The following is a 9,376-nucleotide window of genomic DNA, read 5'->3' on the forward strand; positions in this document are numbered from 1 at the left end:
TGATTTTGTCAATTTTTAACTGTTTTAAATGTAATTCCAGTGCTTTTGGAATAGCACCCAGTGTGCCAATTACCACTGGAATTATCACTGCCGGTTTGTGCCATAGTCGTTGAATTTCGATTTTTAAGTCCTGGTATTTTGCGATTTTTTCATGTTCCTTCTCGGCGACCCTGCTATCACCTGGTATTGCGATGTCTATGATTGTGACGTTATTTTTCTCAACCAGTGTGATGTCTGGTGTATTATGCGCCAGTATTTTGTCGGTTTGTATACGGAAATCCCACAAGATCTTGACCATCTGATTTTCTGTGACTTTTTCAGGCTGATGTTCCCACCAGTTTGTTGCTGTTTTAATATTATAATTTTTGCACAAATTCCAATGGATCATTTGTGCTACTGAATTGTGCCGCAATTTATAATCAGTCTGCACCATTTTTTTACAGCAGCTGAGTATGTGATCAACAGTTTCGTCAGCTTCTTTGCAAAGTCTGCATTTGGCATCATCAGAGGATTTTTCGATTTTGGCCTTAATGGCATTTGTGCGGATAGCTTGTTCTTGCGCAGCCAGGATTAGTGACTCTGTTTCTTTCTTTAATGTACCTGTTTTTAACCATAACCAAGTTTGTTCACTGTCCACTTTATCTTTTATTTTTTCCAGAAATTGACCATGCAGTGCTTTGTTCTGCCAACTCTCCATTCTTGATTTTATCACATCTTTTCTGTATTCTTGTTTTGTCTGTTGGGCCTTCAGTAGATTTTTGTTCTTTACTTCGATTAATAGATGTTCTTGACTTTCTTTTAAATAATCAGCCAGTGCACGTTTTTCTTCTTCAACTGTTTGCTTCACTTGTAATAATCCTCTGCCACCTGATTTTTGGGGCAGATATAGTCTATCAGTATCACCACGTGGATGTAAACTGTAGTGCATTGTCATTAGTTTCCTGGTTTTTCAGTCCAAAAGGTCCAAATCAGCTTGTGTCCAGTTAACTATGCCAGCTGTGTATCTTATAACTGGTATTGCCCAGGTATTTATGGCCTTGATTGTATTTCCACCATTCAATTTAGATTTCAAAATTTTCCTAACTCTGTTGGTGTACTCTCGTCTGACAATAGTTTTTACTTCTCCATGCTTGATGTTATCCAACTGCAGAATGCCTAAGTATTTGTAGGCTTCATTTTCTTTGCATTTAATTAGTTGGCCATTGGGCATTTCAATTCCCTCAGATGCAGTGATTTTGCCCCTTTTTATGGATACAGTGGCGCATTTTTCCATGCCAAACTGCATTGAAATATCGGTGCTGAATACTCGGACTGTATTTGTCAATGATTGGATTTCTATTTCTGACTTTCCATAGAGTTTCAAATCATCCATATATAGTAAATGCAAAAATTTTTCAGCTTTTTTGGCTGTTTGGTAGCCTAATTTCATTTTTTTTTAAGATTACTGATAGTGGGATCATTGCGATGATGAAGAGAAGAGGTGAAAGTGAATCACCCTGGAAAATTCCTCGCTTGATATTAACCATTCCGTAGCTCTCATTCCCTACTGCCAACTCAGTTCTCCATTGTTTCATTGCCTTTTCAGTAAAGGATGTAATATTTTTGCTAATGCCAGTTGTTTCTAAGCATTTTATGATCAACTATGTGGCAGTGAGTCAAATGCCTTTTTGTAATCAATCCAGACCATATTCAAGTTCGTTTTTCTGTTCTTACAATTTTCTAATATCATTTTATCAATTAGAAGCTGATCTTTTGTGCCCCTGCTCCTTCTTTTGTTGCCTTTTTGCTCTACTGGCAAGATGTTGTTTGTTTCCAAATAATCCACCATGTTATCTGCAATAATGCCTGTGAGTAATTTGAAGGTTGTTGGCAAGCATGTTATTGGTCTATAGTTTTCAGGTGTTGTTCCTTTAGTTGGATCTTTCTGAATCAAGTATGTTTTTCCAGTTGTCAACCATTCATCAATTTGGCCCTTTTGTAAAATTTCATTCAGTTGCCTGGCCAATATTGCATGTAAACTGGTCAGATATTTGAGCCAGAAACCATGTAATTGGTCCTTTCCAGGTGATGTCCAATTCTTTACCTTTTTAACTCGATTTTTGACCATCTCAGTTGTTATTTCTAATACTTGCATTTGTTTGTTGCCAATGCTTTTCTCAAAGTCATGTATCCACTTTGCTTCCTTGTTGTAGTCCTTTGCATTTTCCCACAATTCTTTCCAGAATTCAACTGTGGCCTGTTTTTCTGGTTTTTCACTTTTGGTGTCACCATTTACATTAAGACTTTGATAAAAACGCCGTTGGTCTGATCGAAATTGCTGATTTTGTTTATATTGGATGATTCGTGCCTCATATCTTTCAATTTTTCTAGCTGTTGCTGTTATCTGCTGTTTTACAATCTCTACAGCTTCATTGATGTTTCTTGTATCCAATCTATATCTCCTGATTAGCCGATCTATGATTTTGTTGTTTTTAAGCCGTTGCTCATGCATGTTCTTTAAGTTACTAGCATCTGCCCTTAATTTTTTGATTTTTTGTTCTAAACGGATTTTCCACTTTGGCTTTGATGCTTTTTCTGTTGTGTGACTAGGTACTTTAATTTTAATGCCTAGTTCATTAGTGACTATTACAGCTGCGCTGTACATTAACTGGTTTGTTTCCAAGATGGATCCTGGTTCAATTGTTGAAAACACTGCATTAACCATTTTCATGATAGGGGCCAAAATTTTCTTCGGCACAGTTTTTAGTGATGGTAAACGTTGCCTTTCCTCATTAAGCAGAAAATGCTCCATGATCTTATCCTTCAATTCTTTTTGTTTTTGAGTTAGTTCATCAGTTGGTTCAGTGATAACTGATTCTAGTGGTGGTGATGTTATTTCCTCCCCAAGAGCTTCTTCTGGGAGTTCTACTATAATGTCTTTAGTTGTGTCTTGAATATCAGTTATTTCCGCTTGTGATATTGTTTTTTGGGTTTTGCAATTTGCCTGAATTTCCTCATGTTCAACTTCACTAAACACTTTATTCCATATAATAAATCGCCTTTGATCTGCTAGTCGTTGTTCACTAACATTTGAATCTGGATATTGTTGTTTCCATAATTCATACATTCGCTTTAAATAGCCTCTTTTTTCTGGCTCTGAGTTGTAGTAACAGGCCATTATGGCACGGTTTTCATCTGCACTATATTTTTGTCGTTTTGTTGGCTGGTCCACTTGTAGCCCACTTGTCGACGGATGTCCAGGGACCCCAACATCCGCCGCGGCCCTTGTTAACCCGCGCGACGACCGATGCGGTATGGAATTCTTATTTGTTTTTTTCACCATATTGTATGTGTTGGCGGGGGTTTTTTTTACGGGACCAGATGCCAACCTGATCCCAACCTTCCTCCTTTCTCATCCGGGCTTGGGACCGGCAATGGCGGAGTTTGGGACCGGCAATGGCGGAGTTGTAGCCCATTATTATTATTATTATACAATTGTATCACAGCGGCCAGTTGTTTCACCGGATTTGGCATTGGTTACTAGTCGGGCCCCACCCAGGGGCCTAGGACGTCGTAACGTATTTTCTTAATATGCGTGCAGATCCAAGCAGTGCGGCTTTTTGCATTTGACTGATGGTGATTTTGTCAATTTTTAACTGTTTTAAATGTAATTCCAGTGCTTTTGGAATAGCACCCAGTGTGCCAATTACCACTGGAATTACCACTGCTGGTTTGTGCCATAGTCGTTGAATTTCGATTTTTAAGTCCTGGTATCTTGTGATTTTTTCATGTTCCTTCTCGGCGACCCTGCTATCACCTGGTATTGCGATGTCTATGATTGTGACCTTATTTTTCTCAACCACTGTGATGTCTGGTGTATTATGCGCCAGTATTTTGTCGGTTTGTATACGGAAATCCCACAAGATGTTGACCATCTGATTTTCGGTGACTTTTTCAGGCTGATGTTCCCACCAGTTTGTTGCTGTTTTAATATTATAATTTTTGCACAAATTCCAATGGATCATTTGTGCTACTGAATTGTGCCGCAATTTATAATCAGTCTGCGCGATTTTTTTACAGCACCTGAGTATGTGATCAACACTTTCATCAGCTTCTTTGCAAAGTCTGCATTTGGCATCATCAGAGGATTTTTCTATTTTGGCCTTAATGGCATTTGTGCGGATAGCTTGTTCTTGCGCAGCCAGGATTAGTGACTCTGTTTCTTTCTTTAATGTACCTGTTGTTAACCATAACCAAGTTTGTTCACTGTCCACTTTATCTTTTATTTTTTCAGAAATTGGCCATGCAGTGCTTTGTTCTGCCAACTCTCCATTCTTGATTTTATCACATCTTTTCTGTATTCTTGTTTCGTCTGTTGGGCCTTCAGTAGATTTTTGTTCTTTACTTCGATTAATAGATGTTCTTGACTTTCTTTTAAATAATCAGCCAGTGCATGTTTTTCTTCTTCAACTGTTTGCTTCACTTGTAATAATCCTCTGCCACCTGATTTTCGGGGCAGGTACAGTCTATCAGTATCACCACGTGGATGTAAACTGTAGTGCATTGTCATTAGTTTCCTGGTTTTTCAGTCCAAAAGGTCCAAATCAGCTTGTGTCCAGTTAACTATACCAGCTGTGTATCTTATAACTGGTATTGCCCAGGTATTTATGGCCTTGATTGTATTTCCACCATTCAATTTAGATTTCAAAATTTTCCTAACTCTGTTGGTGTAGTAGTAGTATTATTATTATTATTATTATTATTATTATTATTATTATTATTATACAATTGTATCATAGCGGCCAGTTGTTTTGCCGGATTTGGTATTGGTTACTAGTCGGGCCCCACCCAGGGGCCTAGGATGTCGTAACGTATTTTCGTAATATGCGTACAGATCCAAGCAGTGCGGCTTTTTGCATTTGACTGATGGTGATTTTGTCAATTTTTAGCTTTTTAAAATATAATTCCAGTGCTTTTGGAATAGCACCCAGTGTACCAATTACCACTGGAATTACCGCTGCTGGTTTGTACCATAGTCGTTGAATTTCAATTTTTAAGTCTTGGTATTTTGCGATTTTTTCATGTTCCTTCTCGGCGACCCTGTTATCACCTGGTATTGCGATGTCTATGATTGTGACCTTATTTTTCTCAACCAGTGTGATGTCTGGTAAAAAAAAATAAGGTAAAAATTATTATGTGGTTAATCTTTGGTGAGATTCACAGCCTTTATTATTGCGCGGTTAATCTTTGGTGAGATTCACAACCTTTGGGGCTGATTGGTAGCTCAACAACTCGAGTCCTAACCAAGGGTCTAGAAACTGTTAAGGTAACGTCAGAGGATATAAGCTGTTCCAAGTAGAGTGGTTTTTTGTAGAATCAGAATGTTTGAGTCTGATAAAGTTAAAATTTCCAAATAGCGAAGTAGCCCTTTAGGTATTGTTCCAAGAGCTCCAATTGCAATTGGGACAACACTCGATTTCTTTTTCCACAGTCATTCAACTTCAATTTGCAAGTCCGGTACTCTGTGATTTTTTTCTTGCTGCTTATATTCAATTCGTACATCACCAGGTATTGCAATGTCAATGAACCAAACTTTTTTTTTTTTTACTATTGTTATGTCAAGTGTGTTGTAGGCCAAGTGCCTGTCAGTCTGGATTCTGAAGTCCCACAAGATCTTGACTTTTTCATTCTCTAGAATCTTCTCAACCTGATGTTCCCAGTGGTTTTGGCTATACTCAAATCCAAACTTCTGGCACAATTTCCAGTGAGTGATTTTAGCAACTTGATCATGGCATTGTAGGTGGTCAGTTTGTGAAATTTTGCTGCACCCATTGATCAAATGGTCGATGGTCTCATCTTTCTCATTACCGATGCAGCATTTGCTTTTTGTGATAACATGCTGAATTTTTACCTTCATGCAAGTTGTGGCTAAGGCTTGTTCTTGAGCTGCCTTCTGTTTCTTTTTTCAGTACTCCTGATCTTAACCAATTCCAAGTTAGCTTTTGGTCAGCTTTGCCGCCAATACTTTGCTTTTCCAATTTTTAGCTCACTTCTCAACTACTTCTTTCTTGTATTCAGCTTTTGACTTAATTGTCTTCAAAAGGCCTCCTTTATTTACTTCCTTAATCATTGGTTCTTCACTTTTCTGGATGTAGTCATTCAAGCTATATCTTTCTTCTTCCACAGTCTGCTTTACTTGTAGGAGTCCTCAACCACCCTCTGCTCTTGGTAGATATAATTTGTCAACATCACTTTTAGGGTGCAAGGCATGATTCATTGTCGTAAGCTTCCTTGTTTTTCTGCCCAAATTGTCCAATTCCATTTGGGTCCAGTCAATTATTCCTGCAGAGTATCGAATCATAGGTATAGCCCAGGTATTTATTGCTTTTATGTTGTTTCCTCCACTCAATTTGGACTTTAATATCTTGTGAATTCATCAAATGTCCCTGGCTGAAGTTGATTCCTTGACTTTATTATGCATTAAATCAGAGGCCTCTATAATCCCCAAGTATTTGTAACCTTATTCTGGTTTTACTGCCTTTATCATTTCTTCATTCTCAAGTTCTATTCCATTATCTTCTATGACCTTGCCTGCTTTGATTGCCATTGTTGCACATTTGTCAATTCCAAACTGCATGCTAATGTCTTGGCTAAATTCTTTTGTGTTTTCAATTAATGAATTCAGTTCAGCTTTTGTTTCACCAAACAGCTTCAACTCATCCATGTACACCAAGTGCGAGATTTTCAATCCTTTCTTTGCAAGTTCATATCCATAGTTCACCTTCTTCAAAATGGTTGTCAGTGGTAGCATTGACAGTATAAAAAGTAGGAGCAAAAGGGAATCACCCTAAAAAATCCCTTGTTCAATTTCAACTTAACCCAGTTCTTCTCCATTAGCCATAAGCTTCATTTTCCAGAAGTTCATTGACGTTTCCATGAATATTTGTATGTTGCTGCTGATGTCAAAGATTTTCAGGCATTTCTTGATCCAGCTGTGGGGAACTGAATCAAACGCTTTCTTATAGTCTATCCAAGCCATGAACAGATTGATTTGTCTTTTCTTTGAATTCTTTAGGATTAGCTTGTCAGTCAGCAGTTGGTACTACTTATTATTATTATATACTTTATTCATTAAACATGAAACTCAGCCAACTGAACACTCAAAAATGCATTACAAATACCAGTGACTAGTGCTAATGGTTGATATGGTTTGCTGCCAGTGTCCTAGGTATCAACCAAGTACCTTCTTAAAATATAAGATGTTCTATGTAGCACAGTTTTTTTGCAGTTCCACTGGTATTGCAGGACGCTGCAATTTATTGATGTATCTTGTAAAATTCTTGGATATGGTGCCAAGTGCCCCGATGACAATGGGTATCACTGTTTCATGCTTCATCCATAGCCGTGTAGTTTTGATGGCCAAGTTGTGATATTTCATTATTTTTTCTAGTTCTTTTTCTTTGACTCTGGCATTTCCAAGAACAGCTATATCAATAAACTGTGCACTTCAGCCCTCTACAACCGCGATATCTGGCGTGTTGTGCTCCAAATGACAATCTGTTTGTATTCGAAAGTCCCACAAGATCTTCACTTCATTTTTGATAACTTTTTCCACTTTATGTTCCCATGACTTTCTGCATACAAGTAAATCATTATTTTTTAATAATGACCAGTGGATTAATTTAGCAACTCAGTCATGTCTAGCTTTGTAATCAGTTTGTGCGATTTTGCTGCATTCACACATTAAATGTGAAACAGTTTCGACTTTGTTATTGCAAAGTCGGCAGTTTGGGTTGTCAGTGAATTTTTGTATCTTCACTTTCATGGCAATAGTTTGTAATGCTTGTTCTTGAGAAGCCAGTATTAAACCTTCCGTTTCTTTCTTGATAGTTCCCATCTTAAGCCATGTCCATGTCAAGTTGTCATCACATTTTCCTTCAATGTTTTTCAAGTGCTGTCCATGGAAAGCTTTGGTTTTCCATCTATTTAATCTGTCATCCAGCTGTTTTTCCTTATATTCTGCCTTTGTTTCTGTACCAAGTGCCCCGATGACAATGGATATCACTGTTACATGTTTCAGCCATAGCCATGTAGTTTCAATGGCCAGGTCGCGATATTTTGTAATTTTTCCAGTTCTTTTTCTTCGACTCTGGCATCTCCTGGTAGAGCAAAATCAATAAACTGTATGCTTTGGCCCTCGACAACCGTGATATCTGGTGTATGGGTTCCAAATGATTATCCCTCTGTAACAATAATAATAACAACAACAACAACAACAGTGTGAAATCACAGAAACCAGTTCTTTAGTGTTGGCCTTCATTCGTATCAGGTTTTTCCAAAGAACTTAAGATGTTGTACTGTGCTGTATTGGCATAGTACATATATGGATGCAAACAATGGGGCCTTTTGTGATTGATGAAAAAATGGTCTGTGTACAGTTTTTTAAGTACCGTCCAAGGTACTTAACATTGCCTTCATAACCATTGGGACTACCATGGTTGATTTATGCTATAATGTTTTGATTTCAATTTTCAGATCTTGATGTTTTCATTAGGGCTTATTCGCATACTCAAGTGCGAATAAGCCCTAAGGATTTGGCACATTTATCCAGCTATTGAGTCCTTCCCAAGGTTATTATAATAATCGTTATTGTAGTTATTCAGAGAACAAAGTGGTTAATAACATTTAAGGTGAAGTACATATTTATCACCCATCAGTTAAAACTGACTTAAAGAAAACTTTCATTAAACATCAAAAGGCTGCCTCAGTAGTTCGACAAAAGGGTAAATTCCCAAGGCTCAGAAAAATGAGAGCCTCCTCATATTCCTACTAAAAGGACCTTGGATTACTGTGGGGTTTTAAAAAATATATCCTCAGAATCTTAAAATCCAGACAGCTTTATTTATATGAATGCAATTCTTTACATAACATTTTATAAGACGGATGAACTGTTTTGTGCCTTAAAATGGCCTAATACACTATAAAGCTATAACTTTTCTTGCAACTAGTCCTAGTTAATATATTATTAACTATATTATTTGTGACCAATTGAGGAAGTCTCTCAAAAGCTTTTCATAGGCAGTCCCACATAGCCTGCATTAAGGTAATTGAAACAAGAATTTCAACCTATGAATCTGATCAGGTCTGACATGGGAACAGTTAACATACTATCCTGAACTGGGCAAATGCACTACTGACTATCGCTTTATAGCTTCTAGTTCTCAGTGATGATAATTCGGACCCAAATTTCCATTGCTAAGTAATGTCATAAATTGCAATGCAACAGTGTCCTCATTGCTTAGTGACAATAATCCCTGCAGTCCCTGTTCCTATCGTTAAGCAAGGTTTTCAGGTCATTAAGGAATCCTGCTGGCTTCCAACCATCAAAATCAGTGGG

The sequence above is a fragment of the Thamnophis elegans genome, chromosome 4 (genome assembly GCF_009769535.1).
Source record: "Thamnophis elegans isolate rThaEle1 chromosome 4, rThaEle1.pri, whole genome shotgun sequence".
NCBI lineage: Eukaryota > Metazoa > Chordata > Lepidosauria > Squamata > Colubridae > Thamnophis > Thamnophis elegans.